Raw genomic sequence first — 24,274 nt, 5'->3', positions numbered from 1 at the left:
ACAAGAGAGGAGGTGCACCGTTTCTGGAGGTACTGCAATACCAGATCGATGCGTGGAGTGGACAGAGCAAGCCCCTATTCCATCTCCCTGATCCAAAAATCAATTTAATATATGGTCCCCGGATAGGGGACGTATCAGATATTAAACTGATAAGAACAGATACTACACTTGATCTTAGCCAAAAGGCCGAGAAGCGATGCCACTAAGTCGTCAGAAGGGAGCATGTCATTCCGGACACAACAACCTAAAGTGACGGTTACACACATTTATTAACCACAACGTCACATATCAACACACCAAACAACAACCATAAGCTTTTTGAATGACTGCATTATTTTGAAGGCTGCAAATACTTTTAATGAACGGAAGTGTTTGATCACTCCTGCTTGTCATGGTCACGTGGTACACGTCAGTCCAATAGTAAGCGGCGAAATACATTTTTCAAACATTCGCATCGCCCCAGTCTCATTCAACCAAACAAACAATGCATAGTCTTCAATATAAAATACATAAATGTTGGTGGTTGGTAGAATATTTTAGCAAAAGGTAAAGTAGCTTTGATCAACATTTGACCAATATAATTGTCGAGCCCGCCTCATGACCAAACTACTTCCAGCTTATTTCTTGTGCCATTGAGACAAACGCTTCAGCCACCAAGTGACGTGGAGTGGTAACTACATCACTTAAAACCGGACATGAAGGCAACACATAAAACTTAAGCATTACTTGTAACTAACACGTAATACAATTTATAACAATTACCCATGTAAAATGCTTAGAAATTCTTTATAGTAATTTCTCAGTACCTGTACTGATAAAACAACACAGGTTGTGTTGTTGAAAGCATAGCAGCATAGGTGCAAAGTTGTTACCAGTAGGTGGCAGTACAACACCAGCTTTCCGTACACTCGCTGCATGATCAGTCAGGTTGAATTGTTGTTTTGTTTGCAATTCAAAGTCAGTGACAATCTTTAACATTGTAATATGTGCTACTCAACACTAGATGGTGGCAACATTGACATGTGTTCATTTCAATAACAGAACATGTAATTAATCTGAGGACATGATACATTTAGTGTGTATTATCATTAAACAGATGATCAGGGGAGAGCGCGAACGCAGTCCCCCACTACCACAAATTTTGCAGTCGAGATTCCCACATTTGGGGAATTCGTAAGGGTCAGCACAGCCGGAGAGCAATGGCAGAGCCTCAACCTAGGTGAACCACCTTCTTGATCATGGTAACTCCCCTGCCAGGTAAGTATGAGTTGTACATGGCTCACACACACAAGTCATTCACACACACACCATGTTAAGTGATGGGCTCATCGCGTGCACACTAGCAAACACACACACTCAAAAGCCTGCACATGTACAAGAGTCTACTACACAACATTGTTGGATCATTACAATATTATCACTATTTATATTACACTTGAACACAACTATTTGTTCCCATCATGCAATCTACACTAATACGCCTAGCCTGTACTGGAAGGGTCTGGGTGTCCCTGCTTCCCTTTACAGCCACTTCCTGTTTCTTTGTTTGGGACAGTAACACATGTTATACTGTCACCATCTAGTGGTGGGTAGCACACACTACACCGTTTAAGATTTTTACTGACATCAAACTTGAACAACTTTATAATGAAACATAACAAATCACATTTAAATTAGCTTGAAAAAAACAACTAATTCCAATACAAAATATTGGGCAATATCTGAAAAATGCTGTTCACAAACACCTTCCGTCTAATTTGACTTAGTTGGAAATGCTTTGCGAAGAAGAATGGGCAAACATGTCAGTCTTTCGATGTGCAAAACCGGTAGTAACAGACCCAAAGACATGCAACTGTTTGCAACTCTTCCACACCATATGTGTTCAGTTTTCTGTTCGTCTACAACAAACAAAGTCCGGTTTCATCCGTTTAAAGTTTGCATGTTTAAAACTACATGTAAAGAAAGGGACGAGTTTACCTGCAAGTACCCACATCATTCCGGGTGGTAATTGTGTTGTGCACAATGAACATGTACGCAACTATAACCATATTATCTCAGCCTAACACTGTCCACACATTAATGCTGTAGAACTCAGTGACTTGTTGTACTATCAACTGTATTTCAGATATTAATAGTGACATTTTAATTGATTTTGACAAGAGAGGAGGTGCACCGTTTCTGGAGGTACTGCAATACCAGATCGATGCGTGGAGTGGACAGAGCAAGCCCCTATTCCATCTCCCTGATCCAAAAATCAATTTAATATATGGTCCCCGGATAGGGGACGTATCAGATATTAAACTGATAAGAACAGATACTACACTTGATCTTAGCCAAAAGGCCGAGAAGCGATGCCACTAAGTCGTCAGAAGGGAGCATGTCATTCCGGACACAACAACCTAAAGTGACGGTTACACACATTTATTAACCACAACGTCACATATCAACACACCAAACAACAACCATGCACTTTTTGAATGACTGCATTATTTTGAAGGCTGCAAATACTTTTAATGAACGGAAGTGTTTGATCACTCCTGCTTGTCATGGTCACGTGGTACACGTCAGTCCAATAGTAAGCGGCGAAATACATTTTTCAAACATTCGCATCGCCCCAGTCTCATTCAACCAAACAAACAATGCATAGTCTTCAATATAAAATACATAAATGTTGGTGGTTGGTAGAATATTTTAGCAAAAGGTAAAGTAGCTTTGATCAACATTTGACCAATATAATTGTCGAGCCCGCCTCATGACCAAACTACTTCCGGCTTATTTCTTGTGCCATTGAGACAAACGCTTCCGCCACCAAGTGACGTGGAGTGGTAACTACATCACTTAAAACCGGACATGAAGGCAACACATAAAACTTAAGCATTACTTGTAACTAACACGTAATACAATTTATAACAATTACCCATGTAAAATGCTTAGAAATTCTTTATAGTAATTTCTCAGTACCTGTACTGATAAAACAACACAGGTTGTGTTGTTGAAAGCATAGCAGCATAGGTGCAAAGTTGTTACCAGTAGGTGGCAGTACAACACCAGCTTTCCGTACACTCGCTGCATGATCAGTCAGGTTGAATTGTTGTTTTGTTTGCAATTCAAAGTCAGTGACAATCTTTAACATTGTAATATGTGCTACTCAACACTAGATGGTGGCAACATTGACATGTGTTCATTTCAATAACAGAACATGTACTTAATCTGAGGACATGATACATTTAGTGTGTATTATCATTAAACAGATGATCAGGGGAGAGCGCGAACGCAGTCCCCCACTACCACAAATTTTGCAGTCGAGATTCCCACATTTGGGGAATTCGTAAGGGTCAGCACAGCCGGAGTGCAATGGCAGAGCCTCACCCTAGGTGAACCACCTTCTTGATCATGGTAACTCCCCTGCCAGGTAAGTATGAGTTGTACATGGCTCACACACACAAGTCATTCACACACACACCATGTTAAGTGATGGGCTCATCGCGTGCACACTAGCAAACACACACACTCAAAAGCCTGCACATGTACAAGAGTCTACTACACAACATTGTTGGATCATTACAATATTATCACTATTTATATTACACTTGAACACAACTATTTGTTCCCATCATGCAATCTACACTAATACGCCTAGCCTGTACTGGAAGGGTCTGGGTGTCCCTGCTTCCCTTTACAGCCACTTCCTGTTTCTTTGTTTGGGACAGTAACACATGTTATACTGTCACCATCTAGTGGTGGGTAGCACACACTACACCGTTTAAGATTTTTACTGACATCAAACTTGAACAACTTTATAATGAAACATAACAAATCACATTTAAATTAGCTTGAAAAAAACAACTAATTCCAATACAAAATATTGGGCAATATCTGAAAAATGCTGTTCACAAACACCTTCCGTCTAATTTGACTTAGTTGGAAATGCTTTGCGAAGAAGAATGGGCAAACATGTCAGTCTTTCGATGTGCAAAACCGGTAGTAACAGACCCAAAGACATGCAACTGTTTGCAACTCTTCCACACCATATGTGTTCAGTTTTCTGTTCGTCTACAACAAACAAAGTCCGGTTTCATCCGTTTAAAGTTTGCATGTTTAAAACTACATGTAAAGAAAGGGACGACTTTACCTGCAAGTACCCACATCATTCCGGGTGGTAATTGTGTTGTGCACAATGAACATGTACGCAACTATAACCATATTATCTCAGCCTAACACTGTCCACACATTAATGCTGTAGAACTCAGTGACTTGTTGTACTATCAACTGTATTTCAGATATTAATAGTGACATTTTAATTGATTTTGACAAGAGAGGGGGTGCACCGTTTCTGGAGGTACTGCAATACCAGATCGATGCGTGGAGTGGACAGAGCAAGCCCCTATTCCATCTCCCTGATCCAAAAATCAATTTAATATATGGTCCCCGGATAGGGGACGTATCAGATATTAAACTGATAAGAACAGATACTACACTTGATCTTAGCCAAAAGGCCGAGAAGCGATGCCACTAAGTCGTCAGAAGGGAGCATGTCATTCCGGACACAACAACCTAAAGTGACGGTTACACACATTTATTAACCACAACGTCACATATCAACACACCAAACAACAACCATAAGCTTTTTGAATGACTGCATTATTTTGAAGGCTGCAAATACTTTTAATGAACGGAAGTGTTTGATCACTCCTGCTTGTCATGGTCACGTGGTACACGTCAGTCCAATAGTAAGCGGCGAAATACATTTTTCAAACATTCGCATCGCCCCAGTCTCATTCAACCAAACAAACAATGCATAGTCTTCAATATAAAATACATAAATGTTGGTGGTTGGTAGAATATTTTAGCAAAAGGTAAAGTAGCTTTGATCAACATTTGACCAATATAATTGTCGAGCCCGCCTCATGACCAAACTACTTCCGGCTTATTTCTTGTGCCATTGAGACAAACGCTTCAGCCACCAAGTGACGTGGAGTGGTAACTACATCACTTAAAACCGGACATGAAGGCAACACATAAAACTTAAGCATTACTTGTAACTAACACGTAATACAATTTATAACAATTACCCATGTAAAATGCTTAGAAATTCTTTATAGTAATTTCTCAGTACCTGTACTGATAAAACAACACAGGTTGTGTTGTTGAAAGCATAGCAGCATAGGTGCAAAGTTGTTACCAGTAGGTGGCAGTACAACACCAGCTTTCCGTACACTCGCTGCATGATCAGTCAGGTTGAATTGTTGTTTTGTTTGCAATTCAAAGTCAGTGACAATCTTTAACATTGTAATATGTGCTACTCAACACTAGATGGTGGCAACATTGACATGTGTTCATTTCAATAACAGAACATGTAATTAATCTGAGGACATGATACATTTAGTGTGTATTATCATTAAACAGATGATCAGGGGAGAGCGCGAACGCAGTCCCCCACTACCACAAATTTTGCAGTCGAGATTCCCACATTTGGGGAATTCGTAAGGGTCAGCACAGCCGGAGTGCAATGGCAGAGCCTCACCCTAGGTGAACCACCTTCTTGATCATGGTAACTCCCCTGCCAGGTAAGTATGAGTTGTACATGGCTCACACACACAGGTCATTCACACACACACCATGTTAAGTGATGGGCTCATCGCGTGCACACTAGCAAACACACACACTCAAAAGCCTGCACATGTACAAGAGTCTACTACACAACATTGTTGGATCATTACAATATTATCACTATTTATATTACACTTGAACACAACTATTTGTTCCCATCATGCAATCTACACTACTACGCCTAGCCTGTACTGGAAGGGTCTGGGTGTCCCTGCCTCCCTTTACAGCCACTTCCTGTTTCTTGGTTTGGGACAGTAACACATGTTATACTGTCACCATCTAGTGGTGGGTAGCACACACTACACCGTTTAAGATTTTCACTGACATCAAACTTGAACAACTTTATAATGAAACATAACAAATCACATTTAAATTAGCTTGAAAAAAACAACTAATTCCAATACAAAATATTGGGCAATATCTGAAAAATGCTGTTCACAAACACCTTCCGTCTAATTTGACTTAGTTGGAAATGCTTTGCGAAGAAGAATGGGCAAACATGTCAGTCTTTCGATGTGCAAAACCGGTAGTAACAGACCCAAAGACATGCAACTGTTTGCAACTCTTCCACACCATATGTGTTCAGTTTTCTGTTCGTCTACAACAAACAAAGTCCGGTTTCATCCGTTTAAAGTTTGCATGTTTAAAACTACATGTAAAGAAAGGGACGACTTTACCTGCAAGTACCCACATCATTCCGGGTGGTAATTGTGTTGTGCACAATGAACATGTACGCAACTATAACCATATTATCTCAGCCTAACACTGTCCACACATTAATGCTGTAGAACTCAGTGACTTGTTGTACTATCAACTGTATTTCAGATATTAATAGTGACATTTTAATTGATTTTGACAAGAGAGGAGGTGCACCGTTTCTGGAGGTACTGCAATACCAGATCGATGCGTGGAGTGGACAGAGCAAGCCCCTATTCCATCTCCCTGATCCAAAAATCAATTTAATATATGGTCCCCGGATAGGGGACGTATCAGATATTAAACTGATAAGAACAGATACTACACTTGATCTTAGCCAAAAGGCCGAGAAGCGATGCCACTAAGTCGTCAGAAGGGAGCATGTCATTCCGGACACAATAACCTAAAGTGACGGTTACACACATTTATTAACCACAACGTCACATATCAACACACCAAACAACAACCATGCACTTTTTGAATGACTGCATTATTTTGAAGGCTGCAAATACTTTTAATGAACGGAAGTGTTTGATCACTCCTGCTTGTCATGGTCACGTGGTACACGTCAGTCCAATAGTAAGCGGCGAAATACATTTTTCAAACATTCGCATCGCCCCAGTCTCATTCAACCAAACAAACAATGCATAGTCTTCAATATAAAATACATAAATGTTGGTGGTTGGTAGAATATTTTAGCAAAAGGTAAAGTAGCTTTGATCAACATTTGACCAATATAATTGTCGAGCCCGCCTCATGACCAAACTACTTCCGGCTTATTTCTTGTGCCATTGAGACAAACGCTTCCGCCACCAAGTGACGTGGAGTGGTAACTACATCACTTAAAACCGGACATGAAGGCAACACATAAAACTTAAGCATTACTTGTAACTAACACGTAATACAATTTATAACAATTACCCATGTAAAATGCTTAGAAATTCTTTATAGTAATTTCTCAGTACCTGTACTGATAAAACAACACAGGTTGTGTTGTTGAAAGCATAGCAGCATAGGTGCAAAGTTGTTACCAGTAGGTGGCAGTACAACACCAGCTTTCCGTACACTCGCTGCATGATCAGTCAGGTTGAATTGTTGTTTTGTTTGCAATTCAAAGTCAGTGACAATCTTTAACATTGTAATATGTGCTACTCAACACTAGATGGTGGCAACATTGACATGTGTTCATTTCAATAACAGAACATGTAATTAATCTGAGGACATGATACATTTAGTGTGTATTATCATTAAACAGATGATCAGGGGAGAGCGCGAACGCAGTCCCCCACTACCACAAATTTTGCAGTCGAGATTCCCACATTTGGGGAATTCGTAAGGGTCAGCACAGCCGGAGTGCAATGGCAGAGCCTCACCCTAGGTGAACCACCTTCTTGATCATGGTAACTCCCCTGCCAGGTAAGTATGAGTTGTACATGGCTCACACACACAAGTCATTCACACACACACCATGTTAAGTGATGGGCTCATCGCGTGCACACTAGCAAACACACACACTCAAAAGCCTGCACATGTACAAGAGTCTACTACACAACATTGTTTGATCATTACAATATTATCACTATTTATATTACACTTGAACACAACTATTTGTTCCCATCATGCAATCTACACTACTACGCCTAGCCTGTACTGGAAGGGTCTGGGTGTCCCTGCCTCCCTTTACAGCCACTTCCTGTTTCTTGGTTTGGGACAGTAACACATGTTATACTGTCACCATCTAGTGGTGGGTAGCACACACTACACCGTTTAAGATTTTCACTGACATCAAACTTGAACAACTTTATAATGAAACATAACAAATCACATTTAAATTAGCTTGAAAAAAACAACTAATTCCAATACAAAATATTGGGCAATATCTGAAAAATGCTGTTCACAAACACCTTCCGTCTAATTTGACTTAGTTGGAAATGCTTTGCGAAGAAGAATGGGCAAACATGTCAGTCTTTCGATGTGCAAAACCGGTAGTAACAGACCCAAAGACATGCAACTGTTTGCAACTCTTCCACACCATATGTGTTCAGTTTTCTGTTCGTCTACAACAAACAAAGTCCGGTTTCATCCGTTTAAAGTTTGCATGTTTAAAACTACATGTAAAGAAAGGGACGAGTTTACCTGCAAGTACCCACATCATTCCGGGTGGTAATTGTGTTGTGCACAATGAACATGTACGCAACTATAACCATATTATCTCAGCCTAACACTGTCCACACATTAATGCTGTAGAACTCAGTGACTTGTTGTACTATCAACTGTATTTCAGATATTAATAGTGACATTTTAATTGATTTTGACAAGAGGGGTGCACCGTTTCTGGAGGTACTGCAATACCAGATCGATGCGTGGAGTGGACAGAGCAAGCCCCTATTCCATCTCCCTGATCCAAAAATCAATTTAATATATGGTCCCCGGATAGGGGACGTATCAGATATTAAACTGATAAGAACAGATACTACACTTGATCTTAGCCAAAAGGCCGAGAAGCGATGCCACTAAGTCGTCAGAAGGGAGCATGTCATTCCGGACACAATAACCTAAAGTGACGGTTACACACATTTATTAACCACAACGTCACATATCAACACACCAAACAACAACCATGCACTTTTTGAATGACTGCATTATTTTGAAGGCTGCAAATACTTTTAATGAACGGAAGTGTTTGATCACTCCTGCTTGTCATGGTCACGTGGTACACGTCAGTCCAATAGTAAGCGGCGAAATACATTTTTCAAACATTCGCATCGCCCCAGTCTCATTCAACCAAACAAACAATGCATAGTCTTCAATATAAAATACATAAATGTTGGTGGTTGGTAGAATATTTTAGCAAAAGGTAAAGTAGCTTTGATCAACATTTGACCAATATAATTGTCGAGCCCGCCTCATGACCAAACTACTTCCGGCTTATTTCTTGTGCCATTGAGACAAACGCTTCCGCCACCAAGTGACGTGGAGTGGTAACTACATCACTTAAAACCGGACATGAAGGCAACACATAAAACTTAAGCATTACTTGTAACTAACACGTAATACAATTTATAACAATTACCCATGTAAAATGCTTAGAAATTCTTTATAGTAATTTCTCAGTACCTGTACTGATAAAACAACACAGGTTGTGTTGTTGAAAGCATAGCAGCATAGGTGCAAAGTTGTTACCAGTAGGTGGCAGTACAACACCAGCTTTCCGTACACTCGCTGCATGATCAGTCAGGTTGAATTGTTGTTTTGTTTGCAATTCAAAGTCAGTGACAATCTTTAACATTGTAATATGTGCTACTCAACACTAGATGGTGGCAACATTGACATGTGTTCATTTCAATAACAGAACATGTAATTAATCTGAGGACATGATACATTTAGTGTGTATTATCATTAAACAGATGATCAGGGGAGAGCGCGAACGCAGTCCCCCACTACCACAAATTTTGCAGTCGAGATTCCCACATTTGGGGAATTCGTAAGGGTCAGCACAGCCGGAGTGCAATGGCAGAGCCTCACCCTAGGTGAACCACCTTCTTGATCATGGTAACTCCCCTGCCAGGTAAGTATGAGTTGTACATGGCTCACACACACAAGTCATTCACACACACACCATGTTAAGTGATGGGCTCATCGCGTGCACACTAGCAAACACACACACTCAAAAGCCTGCACATGTACAAGAGTCTACTACACAACATTGTTTGATCATTACAATATTATCACTATTTATATTACACTTGAACACAACTATTTGTTCCCATCATGCAATCTACACTACTACGCCTAGCCTGTACTGGAAGGGTCTGGGTGTCCCTGCCTCCCTTTACAGCCACTTCCTGTTTCTTGGTTTGGGACAGTAACACATGTTATACTGTCACCATCTAGTGGTGGGTAGCACACACTACACCGTTTAAGATTTTCACTGACATCAAACTTGAACAACTTTATAATGAAACATAACAAATCACATTTAAATTAGCTTGAAAAAAACAACTAATTCCAATACAAAATATTGGGCAATATCTGAAAAATGCTGTTCACAAACACCTTCCGTCTAATTTGACTTAGTTGGAAATGCTTTGCGAAGAAGAATGGGCAAACATGTCAGTCTTTCGATGTGCAAAACCGGTAGTAACAGACCCAAAGACATGCAACTGTTTGCAACTCTTCCACACCATATGTGTTCAGTTTTCTGTTCGTCTACAACAAACAAAGTCCGGTTTCATCCGTTTAAAGTTTGCATGTTTAAAACTACATGTAAAGAAAGGGACGAGTTTACCTGCAAGTACCCACATCATTCCGGGTGGTAATTGTGTTGTGCACAATGAACATGTACGCAACTATAACCATATTATCTCAGCCTAACACTGTCCACACATTAATGCTGTAGAACTCAGTGACTTGTTGTACTATCAACTGTATTTCAGATATTAATAGTGACATTTTAATTGATTTTGACAAGAGGGGTGCACCGTTTCTGGAGGTACTGCAATACCAGATTGATGCGTGGAGTGGACAGAGCAAGCCCCTATTCCATCTCCCTGATCCAAAAATCAATTTAATATATGGTCCCCGGATAGGGGACGTATCAGATATTAAACTGATAAGAACAGATACTACACTTGATCTTAGCCAAAAGGCCGAGAAGCGATGCCACTAAGTCGTCAGAAGGGAGCATGTCATTCCGGACACAACAACCTAAAGTGACGGTTACACACATTTATTAACCACAACGTCACATATCAACACACCAAACAACAACCATGCACTTTTTGAATGACTGCATTATTTTGAAGGCTGCAAATACTTTTAATGAACGGAAGTGTTTGATCACTCCTGCTTGTCATGGTCACGTGGTACACGTCAGTCCAATAGTAAGCGGCGAAATACATTTTTCAAACATTCGCATCGCCCCAGTCTCATTCAACCAAACAAACAATGCATAGTCTTCAATATAAAATACATAAATGTTGGTGGTTGGTAGAATATTTTAGCAAAAGGTAAAGTAGCTTTGATCAACATTTGACCAATATAATTGTCGAGCCCGCCTCATGACCAAACTACTTCCGGCTTATTTCTTGTGCCATTGAGACAAACGCTTCCGCCACCAAGTGACGTGGAGTGGTAACTACATCACTTAAAACCGGACATGAAGGCAACACATAAAACTTAAGCATTACTTGTAACTAACACGTAATACAATTTATAACAATTACCCATGTAAAATGCTTAGAAATTCTTTATAGTAATTTCTCAGTACCTGTACTGATAAAACAACACAGGTTGTGTTGTTGAAAGCATAGCAGCATAGGTGCAAAGTTGTTACCAGTAGGTGGCAGTACAACACCAGCTTTCCGTACACTCGCTGCATGATCAGTCAGGTTGAATTGTTGTTTTGTTTGCAATTCAAAGTCAGTGACAATCTTTAACATTGTAATATGTGCTACTCAACACTAGATGGTGGCAACATTGACATGTGTTCATTTCAATAACAGAACATGTAATTAATCTGAGGACATGATACATTTAGTGTGTATTATCATTAAACAGATGATCAGGGGAGAGCGCGAACGCAGTCCCCCACTACCACAAATTTTGCAGTCGAGATTCCCACATTTGGGGAATTCGTAAGGGTCAGCACAGCCGGAGTGCAATGGCAGAGCCTCACCCTAGGTGAACCACCTTCTTGATCATGGTAACTCCCCTGCCAGGTAAGTATGAGTTGTACATGGCTCACACACACAAGTCATTCACACACACACCATGTTAAGTGATGGGCTCATCGCGTGCACACTAGCAAACACACACACTCAACAGCCTGCACATGTACAAGAGTCTACTACACAACATTGTTTGATCATTACAATATTATCACTATTTATATTACACTTGAACACAACTATTTGTTCCCATCATGCAATCTACACTAATACGCCTAGCCTGTACTGGAAGGGTCTGGGTGTCCCTGCTTCCCTTTACAGCCACTTCCTGTTTCTTTGTTTGGGACAGTAACACAGTTATACTGTCACCATCTAGTGGTGGGTAGCACACACTACACCGTTTAAGATTTTTACTGACATCAAACTTGAACAACTTTATAATGAAACATAACAAATCACATTTAAATTAGCTTGAAAAAAACAACTAATTCCAATACAAAATATTGGGCAATATCTGAAAAATGCTGTTCACAAACACCTTCCGTCTAATTTGACTTAGTTGGAAATGCTTTGCGAAGAAGAATGGGCAAACATGTCAGTCTTTCGATGTGCAAAACCGGTAGTAACAGACCCAAAGACATGCAACTGTTTGCAACTCTTCCACACCATATGTGTTCAGTTTTCTGTTCGTCTACAACAAACAAAGTCCGGTTTCATCCGTTTAAAGTTTGCATGTTTAAAACTACATGTAAAGAAAGGGACGACTTTACCTGCAAGTACCCACATCATTCCGGGTGGTAATTGTGTTGTGCACAATGAACATGTACGCAACTATAACCATATTATCTCAGCCTAACACTGTCCACACATTAATGCTGTAGAACCCAGTGACTTGTTGTACTATCAACTGTATTTCAGATATTAATAGTGACATTTTAATTGATTTTGACAAGAGAGGAGGTGCACAGTTTCTGGAGGTACTGCAATACCAGATCGATGCGTGGAGTGGACAGAGCAAGCCCTTATTCCATCTCCCTGATCCAAAAATCAATTTAATTTTTGGTCCCCGGATAGGGGACGTATCAGATATTAAACTGATAAGAACAGATACTACACTTGATCTTAGCCAAAAGGCCGAGAAGCGATGCCACTAAGTCGTCAGAAGGGAGCATGTCATTCCGGACACAACAACCTAAAGTGACGGTTACACACATTTATTAACCACAACGTCACATATCAACACACCAAACAACAACCATAAGCTTTTTGAATGACTGCATTATTTTGAAGGCTGCAAATACTTTTAATGAACGGAAGTGTTTGATCACTCCTGCTTGTCATGGTCACGTGGTACACGTCAGTCCAATAGTAAGCGGCGAAATACATTTTTCAAACATTCGCATCGCCCCAGTCTCATTCAACCAAACAAACAATGCATAGTCTTCAATATAAAATACATAAATGTTGGTGGTTGGTAGAATATTTTAGCAAAAGGTAAAGTAGCTTTGATCAACATTTGACCAATATAATTGTCGAGCCCGCCTCATGACCAAACTACTTCCAGCTTATTTCTTGTGCCATTGAGACAAACGCTTCAGCCACCAAGTGACGTGGAGTGGTAACTACATCACTTAAAACCGGACATGAAGGCAACACATAAAACTTAAGCATTACTTGTAACTAACACGTAATACAATTTATAACAATTACCCATGTAAAATGCTTAGAAATTCTTTATAGTAATTTCTCAGTACCTGTACTGATAAAACAACACAGGTTGTGTTGTTGAAAGCATAGCAGCATAGGTGCAAAGTTGTTACCAGTAGGTGGCAGTACAACACCAGCTTTCCGTACACTCGCTGCATGATCAGTCAGGTTGAATTGTTGTTTTGTTTGCAATTCAAAGTCAGTGACAATCTTTAACATTGTAATATGTGCTACTCAACACTAGATGGTGGCAACATTGACATGTGTTCATTTCAATAACAGAACATGTAATTAATCTGATGACATGATACATTTAGTGTGTATTATCATTAAACAGATGATCAGGGGAGAGCGCGAACGCAGTCCCCCACTACCACAAATTTTGCAGTCGAGATTCCCACATTTGGGGAATTCGTAAGGGTCAGCACAGCCGGAGTGCAATGGCAGAGCCTCACCCTAGGTGAACCACCTTCTTGATCATGGTAACTCCCCTGCCAGGTAAGTATGAGTTGTACATGGCTCACACACACAAGTCATTCACACACACACCATGTTAAGTGATGGGCTCATCGCGTGCACACTAGCAAACACACACACTCAAAAGCCTGCACATGTACAAGAGTCTACTACACAACATTGTTGGATCATTACAATATTATCACTATTTATATTACACTTGAACACAACTATTTGTTCCCATCATGCAATCTACACTAATACGCCTAGCCTGTACTGGAAGGGTCTGGGTGTCCCTGCTTCCCTTTACAGCCACTTCCTGTTTCTTTGTTTGGGACAGTAACACATGTTATACTGTCACCATCTAGTGGTGGGTAGCACACACTACACCGTTTAAGATTTTTACTGACATCAAACTTGAACAACTTTATAATGAAACATAACAAATCACATTTAAATTAGCTTGAAAAAAACAACTAATTCCAATACAAAATATTGGGCAATATCTGAAAAATGCTGTTCACAAACACCTTCCGTCTAATTTGACTTAGTTGGAAATGCTTTGCGAAGAAGAATGGGCAAACATGTCAGTCTTTCGATGTGCAAAACCGGTAGTAACAGACCCAAAGACATGCAACTGTTTGCAACTCTTCCACACCATATGTGTTCAGTTTTCTGTTCGTCTACAACAAACAAAGTCCGGTTTCATCCGTTTAAAGTTTGCATGTTTAAAACTACATGTAAAGAAAGGGACGACTTTACCTGCAAGTACCCACATCATTCCGGGTGGTAATTGTGTTGTGCACAATGAACATGTACGCAACTATAACCATATTATCTCAGCCTAACACTGTCCACACATTAATGCTGTAGAACTCAGTGACTTGTTGTACTATCAACTGTATTTCAGATATTAATAGTGACATTTTAATTGATTTTGACAAGAGAGGGGGTGCACCGTTTCTGGAGGTACTGCAATACCAGATCGATGCGTGGAGTGGACAGAGCAAGCCCCTATTCCATCTCCCTGATCCAAAAATCAATTTAATATATGGTCCCCGGATAGGGGACGTATCAGATATTAAACTGATAAGAACAGATACTACACTTGATCTTAGCCAAAAGGCCGAGAAGCGATGCCACTAAGTCGTCAGAAGGGAGCATGTCATTCCGGACACAACAACCTAAAGTGACGGTTACACACATTTATTAACCACAACGTCACATATCAACACACCAAACAACAACCATGCACTTTTTGAATGACTGCATTATTTTGAAGGCTGCAAATACTTTTAATGAACGGAAGTGTTTGATCACTCCTGCTTGTCATGGTCACGTGGTACACGTCAGTCCAATAGTAAGCGGCGAAATACATTTTTCAAACATTCGCATCGCCCCAGTCTCATTCAACCAAACAAACAATGCATAGTCTTCAATATAAAATACATAAATGTTGGTGGTTGGTAGAATATTTTAGCAAAAGGTAAAGTAGCTTTGATCAACATTTGACCAATATAATTGTCGAGCCCGCCTCATGACCAAACTACTTCCGGCTTATTTCTTGTGCCATTGAGACAAACGCTTCCACCACCAAGTGACGTGGAGTGGTAACTACATCACTTAAAACCGGACATGAAGGCAACACATAAAACTTAAGCATTACTTGTAACTAACACGTAATACAATTTATAACAATTACCCATGTAAAATGCTTAGAAATTCTTTATAGTAATTTCTCAGTACCTGTACTGATAAAACAACACAGGTTGTGTTGTTGAAAGCATAGCAGCATAGGTGCAAAGTTGTTACCAGTAGGTGGCAGTACAACACCAGCTTTCCGTACACTCGCTGCATGATCAGTCAGGTTGAATTGTTGTTTTGTTTGCAATTCAAAGTCAGTGACAATCTTTAACATTGTAATATGTGCTACTCAACACTAGATGGTGGCAACATTGACATGTGTTCATTTCAATAACAGAACATGTAATTAATCTGAGGACATGATACATTTAGTGTGTATTATCATTAAACAGATGATCAGGAGAGAGCGCGAACGCAGTACCCCACTACCACAAATTTTGCAGTCGAGATTCCCACATTTGGGGAATTCGTAAGGGTCAGCACAGCCGGAGTGCAATGGCAGAGCCTCACCCTAGGTGAACCACCTTCTTGATCATGGTAACTCCCCTGCCAGGTAAGTATGAGTTGTACATGGCTCACACACACAAGTCATTCACACACACACCATGTTAAGTGATGGGCTCATCGCGTGCACACTAGCAAACACACACACTCAAAAGCCTGCACATGTACAAGAGTCTACTACACAACATTGTTTGATCATTACAATATTATCACTATTTATACTACACTTGAACACAACTATTTGTTCCCATCATGCAATCTACACTACTACGCCTAGCCTGTACTGGAAGGGTCTGGGTGTCCCTGCCTCCCTTTACAGCCACATCCTGTTTCTTGGTTTGGGACAGTAACACATGTTATACTGTCACCATCTAGTGGTGGGTAGCACACACTACACCGTTTAAGATTTTCACTGACATCAAACTTGAACAACTTTATAATGAAACATAACAAATCACATTTAAATTAGCTTGAAAAAAACAACTAATTCCAATACAAAATATTGGGCAATATCTGAAAAATGCTGTTCACAAACACCTTCCGTCTAATTTGACTTAGTTGGAAATGCTTTGCGAAGAAGAATGGGCAAACATGTCAGTCTTTCGATGTGCAAAACCGGTAGTAACAGACCCAAAGACATGCAACTGTTTGCAACTCTTCCACACCATATGTGTTCAGTTTTCTGTTCGTCTACAACAAACAAAGTCCGGTTTCATCCGTTTAAAGTTTGCATGTTTAAAACTACATGTAAAGAAAGGGACGACTTTACCTGCAAGTACCCACATCATTCCGGGTGGTAATTGTGTTGTGCACAATGAACATGTACGCAACTATAACCATATTATCTCAGCCTAACACTGTCCACACATTAATGCTGTAGAACTCAGTGACTTGTTGTACTATCAACTGTATTTCAGATATTAATAGTGACATGTTAATTGATTTTGACAAGAGAGGGGGTGCACCGTTTCTGGAGGTACTGCAATACCAGATCGATGCGTGGAGTGGACAGAGCAAGCCCCTATTCCATCTCCCTGATCCAAAAATCAATTTAATATATGGTCCCCGGATAGGGGACGTATCAGATATTAAACTGATAAGAACAGATACTACACTTGATCTTAGCCAAAAGGCCGAGAAGCGATGCCACTAAGTCGTCAGAAGGGAGCATGTCATTCCGGACACAACAACCTAAAGTGACGGTTACACACATTTATTAACCACAACGTCACATATCAACACACCAAACAACAACCATGCACTTTTTGAATGACTGCATTATTTTGAAGGCTGCAAATACTTTTAATGAACGGAAGTGTTTGATCACTCCTGCTTGTCATGGTCACGTGGTACACGTCAGTCCAATAGTAAGCGGCGAAATACATTTTTCAAACATTCGCATCGCCCCAGTCTCATTCAACCAAACAAACAATGCATAGTCTTCAATATAAAATACATAAATGTTGGTGGTTGGTAGAATATTTTAGCAAAAGGTAAAGTAGCTTTGATCAACATTTGACCAATATAATTGTCGAGCCCGCCTCATGACCAAACTACTTCCGGCTTATTTCTTGTGCCATTGAGACAAACGCTTCCGCCACCAAGTGACGTGGAGTGGTAACTACATCACTTAAAACCGGACATGAAGGCAACACATAAAACTTAAGCATTACTTGTAACTAACACGTAATACAATTTATAACAATTACCCATGTAAAATGCTTAGAAATTCTTTATAGTAATTTCTCAGTACCTGTACTGATAAAACAACACAGGTTGTGTTGTTGAAAGCATAGCAGCATAGGTGCAAAGTTGTTACCAGTAGGTGGCAGTACAACACCAGCTTTCCGTACACTCGCTGCATGATCAGTCAGGTTGAATTGTTGTTTTGTTTGCAATTCAAAGTCAGTGACAATCTTTAACATTGTAATATGTGCTACTCAACACTAGATGGTGGCAACATTGACATGTGTTCATTTCAATAACAGAACATGTAATTAATCTGAGGACATGATACATTTAGTGTGTATTATCATTAAACAGATGATCAGGGGAGAGCGCGAACGCAGTCCCCCACTACCACAAATTTTGCAGTCGAGATTCCCACATTTGGGGAATTCGTAAGGGTCAGCACAGCCGGAGTGCAATGGCAGAGCCTCACCCTAGGTGAACCACCTTCTTGATCATGGTAACTCCCCTGCCAGGTAAGTATGAGTTGTACATGGCTCACACACACAAGTCATTCACACACACACCATGTTAAGTGATGGGCTCATCGCGTGCACACTAGCAAACACACACACTCAAAAGCCTGCACATGTACAAGAGTCTACTACACAACATTGTTTGATCATTACAATATTATCACTATTTATATTACACTTGAACACAACTATTTGTTCCCATCATGCAATCTACACTAATACGCCTAGCCTGTACTGGAAGGGTCTGGGTGTCCCTGCTTCCCTTTACAGCCACTTCCTGTTTCTTTGTTTGGGACAGTAACACATGTTATACTGTCACCATCTAGTGGTGGGTAGCACACACTACACCGTTTAAGATTTTTACTGACATCAAACTTGAACAACTTTATAATGAAACATAACAAATCACATTTAAATTAGCTTGAAAAAAACAACTAATTCCAATACAAAATATTGGGCAATATCTGAAAAATGCTGTTCACAAACACCTTCCGTCTAATTTGACTTAGTTGGAAATGCTTTGCGAAGAAGAATGGGCAAACATGTCAGTCTTTCGATGTGCAAAACCGGTAGTAACAGACCCAAAGACATGCAACTGTTTGCAACTCTTCCACACCATATGTGTTCAGTTTTCTGTTCGTCTTCAACAAACAAAGTCCGGTTTCATCCGTTTAAAGTTTGCATGTTTAAAACTACATGTAAAGAAAGGGACGAGTTTACCTGCAAGTACCCACATCATTCCGGGTGGTAATTGTGTTGTGCACAATGAACATGTACGCAACTATAACCATATTATCTCAGCCTAACACTGTCCACACATTAATGCTGTAGAACTCAGTGACTTGTTGTACTATCAACTGTATTTCAGATATTAATAGTGACATTTTAATTGATTTTGACAAGAGAGGGGGTGCACCGTTTCTGGAGGTACTGCAATACCAGATCGATGCGTGGAGTGGACAGAGCAAGCCCCTATTCCATCTCCCTGATCCAAAAATCAATTTAATATATGGTCCCCGGATAGGGGACGTATCAGATATTAAACTGATAAGAACAGATACTACACTTGATCTTAGCCAAAAGGCCGAGAAGCGATGCCACTAAGTCGTCAGAAGGGAGCATGTCATTCCGGACACAACAACCTAAAGTGACGGTTACACACATTTATTAACCACAACGTCACATATCAACACACCAAACAACAACCATGCACTTTTTGAATGACTGCATTATTTTGAAGGCTGCAAATACTTTTAATGAACGGAAGTGTTTGATCACTCCTGCTTGTCATGGTCACGTGGTACACGTCAGTCCAATAGTAAGCGGCGAAATACATTTTTCAAACATTCGCATCGCCCCAGTCTCATTCAACCAAACAAACAATGCATAGTCTTCAATATAAAATACATAAATGTTGGTGGTTGGTAGAATATTTTAGCAAAAGGTAAAGTAGCTTTGATCAACATTTGACCAATATAATTGTCGAGCCCGCCTCATGACCCAACTACTTCCGGCTTATTTCTTGTGCCATTGAGACAAACGCTTCCGCCACCAAGTGACGTGGAGTGGTAACTACATCACTTAAAACCGGACATGAAGGCAACACATAAAACTTAAGCATTACTTGTAACTAACACGTAATACAATTTATAACAATTACCCATGTAAAATGCTTAGAAATTCTTTATAGTAATTTCTCAGTACCTGTACTGATAAAACAACACAGGTTGTGTTGTTGAAAGCATAGCAGCATAGGTGCAAAGTTGTTACCAGTAGGTGGCAGTACAACACCAGCTTTCCGTACACTCGCTGCATGATCAGTCAGGTTGAATTGTTGTTTTGTTTGCAATTCAAAGTCAGTGACAATCTTTAACATTGTAATATGTGCTACTCAACACTAGATGGTGGCAACATTGACATGTGTTCATTTCAATAACAGAACATGTAATTAATCTGAGGACATGATACATTTAGTGTGTATTATCATTAAACAGATGATCAGGGGAGAGCGCGAACGCAGTCCCCCACTACCACAAATTTTGCAGTCGAGATTCCCACATTTGGGGAATTCGTAAGGGTCAGCACAGCCGGAGTGCAATGGCAGAGCCTCACCCTAGGTGAACCACCTTCTTGATCATGGTAACTCCCCTGCCAGGTAAGTATGAGTTGTACATGGCTCACACACACAAGTCATTCACACACACACCATGTTAAGTGATGGGCTCATCGCGTGCACACTAGCAAACACACACACTCAAAAGCCTGCACATGTACAAGAGTCTACTACACAACATTGTTTGATCATTACAATATTATCACTATTTATATTACACTTGAACACAACTATTTGTTCCCATCATGCAATCTACACTAATACGCCTAGCCTGTACTGGAAGGGTCTGGGTGTCCCTGCTTCCCTTTACAGCCACTTCCTGTTTCTTTGTTTGGGACAGTAACACATGTTATACTGTCACCATCTAGTGGTGGGTAGCACACACTACACCGTTTAAGATTTTTACTGACATCAAACTTGAACAACTTTATAATGAAACATAACAAATCACATTTAAATTAGCTTGAAAAAAACAACTAATTCCAATACAAAATATTGGGCAATATCTGAAAAATGCTGTTCACAAACACCTTCCGTCTAATTTGACTTAGTTGGAAATGCTTTGCGAAGAAGAATGGGCAAACATGTCAGTCTTTCGATGTGCAAAACCGGTAGTAACAGACCCAAAGACATGCAACTGTTTGCAACTCTTCCACACCATATGTGTTCAGTTTTCTGTTCGTCTACAACAAACAAAGTCCGGTTTCATCCGTTTAAAGTTTGCATGTTTAAAACTACATGTAAAGAAAGGGACGACTTTACCTGCAAGTACCCACATCATTCCGGGTGGTAATTGTGTTGTGCACAATGAACATGTACGCAACTATAACCATATTATCTCAGCCTAACACTGTCCACACATTAATGCTGTAGAACTCAGTGACTTGTTGTACTATCAACTGTATTTCAGATATTAATAGTGACATTTTAATTGATTTTGACAAGAGAGGAGGTGCACCGTTTCTGGAGGTACTGCAATACCAGATCGATGCGTGGAGTGGACAGAGCAAGCCCCTATTCCATCTCCCTGATCCAAAAATCAATTTAATATATGGCCCCCGGATAGGGGACGTATCAGATATTAAACTGATAAGAACAGATACTACACTTGATCTTAGCCAAAAGGCCGAGAAGCGATGCCACTAAGTCGTCAGAAGGGAGCATGTCATTCCGGACACAACAACCTAAAGTGACGGTTACACACATTTATTAACCACAACGTCACACATCAACACACCAAACAACAACCATGCACTTTTTGAATGACTGCATTATTTTGAAGGCTGCAAATACTTTTAATGAACGGAAGTGTTTGATCACTCCTGCTTGTCATGGTCACGTGGTACACGTCAGTCCAATAGTAAGCGGCGAAATACATTTTTCAAACATTCGCATCGCCCCAGTCTCATTCAACCAAACAAACAATGCATAGTCTTCAATATAAAATACATAAATGTTGGTGGTTGGTAGAATATTTTAGCAAAAGGTAAAGTAGCTTTGATCAACATTTGACCAATATAATTGTCGAGCCCGCCTCATGACCAAACTACTTCCGGCTTATTTCTTGTGCCATTGAGACAAACGCTTCCGCCACCAAGTGACGTGGAGTGGTAACTACATCACTTAAAACCGGACATGAAGGCAACACATAAAACTTAAGCATTACTTGTAACTAACACGTAATACAATTTATAACAATTACCCATGTAAAATGCTTAGAAATTCTTTATAGTAATTTCTCAGTACCTGTACTGATAAAACAACACAGGTTGTGTTGTTGAAAGCATAGCAGCATAGGTGCAAAGTTGTTACCAGTAGGTGGCAGTACAACACCAGCTTTCCGTACACTCGCTGCATGATCAGTCAGGTTGAATTGTTGTTTTGTTTGCAATTCAAAGTCAGTGACAATCTTTAACATTGTAATATGTGCTACTCAACACTAGATGGTGGCAACATTGACATGTGTTCATTTCAATAACAGAACATGTAATTAATCTGAGGACATGATACATTTAGTGTGTATTATCATTAAACAGATGATCAGGGGAGAGCGCGAACGCAGTCCCCCACTACCACAAATTTTGCAGTCGAGATTCCCACATTTGGGGAATTCATAAGGGTCAGCACAGCCGGAGTGCAATGGCAGAGCCTCACCCTAGGTGAACCACCTTCTTGATCATGGTAACTCCCCTGCCAGGTAAGTATGAGTTGTACATGGCTCACACACACAAGTCATTCACACACACACCATGTTAAGTGATGGGCTCATCGCGTGCACACTAGCAAACACACACACTCAAAAGCCTGCACATGTACAAGAGTCTACTACACAACATTGTTGGATCATTACAATATTATCACTATTTATATTACACTTGAACACAACTATTTGTTCCCATCATGCAATCTACACTAATACGCCTAGCCTGTACTGGAAGGGTCTGGGTGTCCCTGCTTCCCTTTACAGCCACTTCCTGTTTCTTTGTTTGGGACAGTAACACATGTTATACTGTCACCATCTAGTGGTGGGTAGCACACACTACACCGTTTAAGATTTTTACTGACATCAAACTTGAACAACTTTATAATGAAACATAACAAATCACATTTAAATTAGCTTGAAAAAAACAACTAATTCCAATACAAAATATTGGGCAATATCTGAAAAATGCTGTTCACAAACACCTTCCGTCTAATTTGACTTAGTTGGAAATGCTTTGCGAAGAAGAATGGGCAAACATGTCAGTCTTTCGATGTGCAAAACCGGTAGTAACAGACCCAAAGACATGCAACTGTTTGCAACTCTTCCACACCATATGTGTTCAGTTTTCTGTTCGTCTACAACAAACAAAGTCCGGTTTCATCCGTTTAAAGTTTGCATGTTTAAAACTACATGTAAAGAAAGGGACGAGTTTACCTGCAAGTACCCACATCATTCCGGGTGGTAATTGTGTTGTGCACAATGAACATGTACGCAACTATAACCATATTATCTCAGCCTAACACTGTCCACACATTAATGCTGTAGAACTCAGTGACTTGTTGTACTATCAACTGTATTTCAGATATTAATAGTGACATTTTAATTGATTTTGACAAGAGAGGGGGTGCACCGTTTCTGGAGGTACTGCAATACCAGATCGATGCGTGGAGTGGACAGAGCAAGCCCCTATTCCATCTCCCTGATCCAAAAATCAATTTAATATATGGTCCCCGGATAGGGGACGTATCAGATATTAAACTGATAAGAACAGATACTACACTTGATCTTAGCCAAAAGGCCGAGAAGCGATGCCACTAAGTCGTCAGAAGGGAGCATGTCATTCCGGACACAACAACCTAAAGTGACGGTTACACACATTTATTAACCACAACGTCACATATCAACACACCAAACAACAACCATGCACTTTTTGAATGACTGCATTATTTTGAAGGCTGCAAATACTTTTAATGAACGGAAGTGTTTGATCACTCCTGCTTGTCATGGTCACGTGGTACACGTCAGTCCAATAGTAAGCGGCGAAATACATTTTTCAAACATTCGCATCGCCCCAGTCTCATTCAACCAAACAAACAATGCATAGTCTTCAATATAAAATACATAAATGTTGGTGGTTGGTAGAATATTTTAGCAAAAGGTAAAGTAGCTTTGATCAACATTTGACCAA

The 24,274-nt window shown here is 40.1% G+C and overlaps 1 protein-coding gene and 23 non-coding genes across 25 annotated transcripts in view; all 24 read right to left on the bottom strand.

Moving 5' to 3' along the window:
- klhl36 (kelch-like family member 36) overlaps nucleotides 1-24,274 on the bottom strand; it is a 215,850-nt gene that overhangs the window by 87,857 nt on the left and 103,719 nt on the right. The window lies entirely within an intron of this gene.
- LOC133631635 (U2 spliceosomal RNA) lies at nucleotides 8-198 on the bottom strand. Its single transcript, XR_009821542.1, has one exon. It is a non-coding gene; the product is annotated as a U2 spliceosomal RNA (small nuclear RNA).
- Nucleotides 1,102-1,265, bottom strand: LOC133631587 (U1 spliceosomal RNA). Its single transcript, XR_009821499.1, has one exon. It is a non-coding gene; the product is annotated as a U1 spliceosomal RNA (small nuclear RNA).
- Nucleotides 2,163-2,353, bottom strand: LOC133631634 (U2 spliceosomal RNA). Its single transcript, XR_009821541.1, has one exon. It is a non-coding gene; the product is annotated as a U2 spliceosomal RNA (small nuclear RNA).
- Nucleotides 3,257-3,420, bottom strand: LOC133631694 (U1 spliceosomal RNA). The gene has a single exon (XR_009821597.1). It is a non-coding gene; the product is annotated as a U1 spliceosomal RNA (small nuclear RNA).
- Nucleotides 4,318-4,508, bottom strand: LOC133631611 (U2 spliceosomal RNA). Its single transcript, XR_009821518.1, has one exon. It is a non-coding gene; the product is annotated as a U2 spliceosomal RNA (small nuclear RNA).
- LOC133631693 (U1 spliceosomal RNA) lies at nucleotides 5,412-5,575 on the bottom strand. The gene has a single exon (XR_009821596.1). It is a non-coding gene; the product is annotated as a U1 spliceosomal RNA (small nuclear RNA).
- On the bottom strand, nucleotides 6,473-6,663 carry LOC133631633 (U2 spliceosomal RNA). The gene has a single exon (XR_009821540.1). It is a non-coding gene; the product is annotated as a U2 spliceosomal RNA (small nuclear RNA).
- LOC133631692 (U1 spliceosomal RNA) lies at nucleotides 7,567-7,730 on the bottom strand. Its single transcript, XR_009821595.1, has one exon. It is a non-coding gene; the product is annotated as a U1 spliceosomal RNA (small nuclear RNA).
- Nucleotides 8,625-8,815, bottom strand: LOC133631619 (U2 spliceosomal RNA). Its single transcript, XR_009821526.1, has one exon. It is a non-coding gene; the product is annotated as a U2 spliceosomal RNA (small nuclear RNA).
- On the bottom strand, nucleotides 9,719-9,882 carry LOC133631691 (U1 spliceosomal RNA). Its single transcript, XR_009821594.1, has one exon. It is a non-coding gene; the product is annotated as a U1 spliceosomal RNA (small nuclear RNA).
- LOC133631656 (U2 spliceosomal RNA) lies at nucleotides 10,777-10,967 on the bottom strand. Its single transcript, XR_009821563.1, has one exon. It is a non-coding gene; the product is annotated as a U2 spliceosomal RNA (small nuclear RNA).
- Nucleotides 11,871-12,034, bottom strand: LOC133631690 (U1 spliceosomal RNA). The gene has a single exon (XR_009821593.1). It is a non-coding gene; the product is annotated as a U1 spliceosomal RNA (small nuclear RNA).
- Nucleotides 12,931-13,121, bottom strand: LOC133631660 (U2 spliceosomal RNA). The gene has a single exon (XR_009821566.1). It is a non-coding gene; the product is annotated as a U2 spliceosomal RNA (small nuclear RNA).
- LOC133631689 (U1 spliceosomal RNA) lies at nucleotides 14,025-14,188 on the bottom strand. The gene has a single exon (XR_009821592.1). It is a non-coding gene; the product is annotated as a U1 spliceosomal RNA (small nuclear RNA).
- On the bottom strand, nucleotides 15,086-15,276 carry LOC133631610 (U2 spliceosomal RNA). Its single transcript, XR_009821517.1, has one exon. It is a non-coding gene; the product is annotated as a U2 spliceosomal RNA (small nuclear RNA).
- LOC133631583 (U1 spliceosomal RNA) lies at nucleotides 16,180-16,343 on the bottom strand. The gene has a single exon (XR_009821495.1). It is a non-coding gene; the product is annotated as a U1 spliceosomal RNA (small nuclear RNA).
- On the bottom strand, nucleotides 17,241-17,431 carry LOC133631609 (U2 spliceosomal RNA). Its single transcript, XR_009821516.1, has one exon. It is a non-coding gene; the product is annotated as a U2 spliceosomal RNA (small nuclear RNA).
- LOC133631688 (U1 spliceosomal RNA) lies at nucleotides 18,335-18,498 on the bottom strand. Its single transcript, XR_009821591.1, has one exon. It is a non-coding gene; the product is annotated as a U1 spliceosomal RNA (small nuclear RNA).
- LOC133631606 (U2 spliceosomal RNA) lies at nucleotides 19,396-19,586 on the bottom strand. Its single transcript, XR_009821514.1, has one exon. It is a non-coding gene; the product is annotated as a U2 spliceosomal RNA (small nuclear RNA).
- On the bottom strand, nucleotides 20,490-20,653 carry LOC133631687 (U1 spliceosomal RNA). The gene has a single exon (XR_009821590.1). It is a non-coding gene; the product is annotated as a U1 spliceosomal RNA (small nuclear RNA).
- Nucleotides 21,551-21,741, bottom strand: LOC133631648 (U2 spliceosomal RNA). The gene has a single exon (XR_009821555.1). It is a non-coding gene; the product is annotated as a U2 spliceosomal RNA (small nuclear RNA).
- LOC133631717 (U1 spliceosomal RNA) lies at nucleotides 22,645-22,808 on the bottom strand. Its single transcript, XR_009821619.1, has one exon. It is a non-coding gene; the product is annotated as a U1 spliceosomal RNA (small nuclear RNA).
- On the bottom strand, nucleotides 23,706-23,896 carry LOC133631605 (U2 spliceosomal RNA). Its single transcript, XR_009821513.1, has one exon. It is a non-coding gene; the product is annotated as a U2 spliceosomal RNA (small nuclear RNA).

This window comes from Entelurus aequoreus, linkage group LG16, assembly GCF_033978785.1.
Source record: "Entelurus aequoreus isolate RoL-2023_Sb linkage group LG16, RoL_Eaeq_v1.1, whole genome shotgun sequence".
Taxonomy (NCBI): domain Eukaryota; kingdom Metazoa; phylum Chordata; class Actinopteri; order Syngnathiformes; family Syngnathidae; genus Entelurus; species Entelurus aequoreus.
The sequence above is the reverse complement of the archived record's forward strand: the minus strand, read 5'-3'. Positions and strand labels throughout refer to the sequence as shown.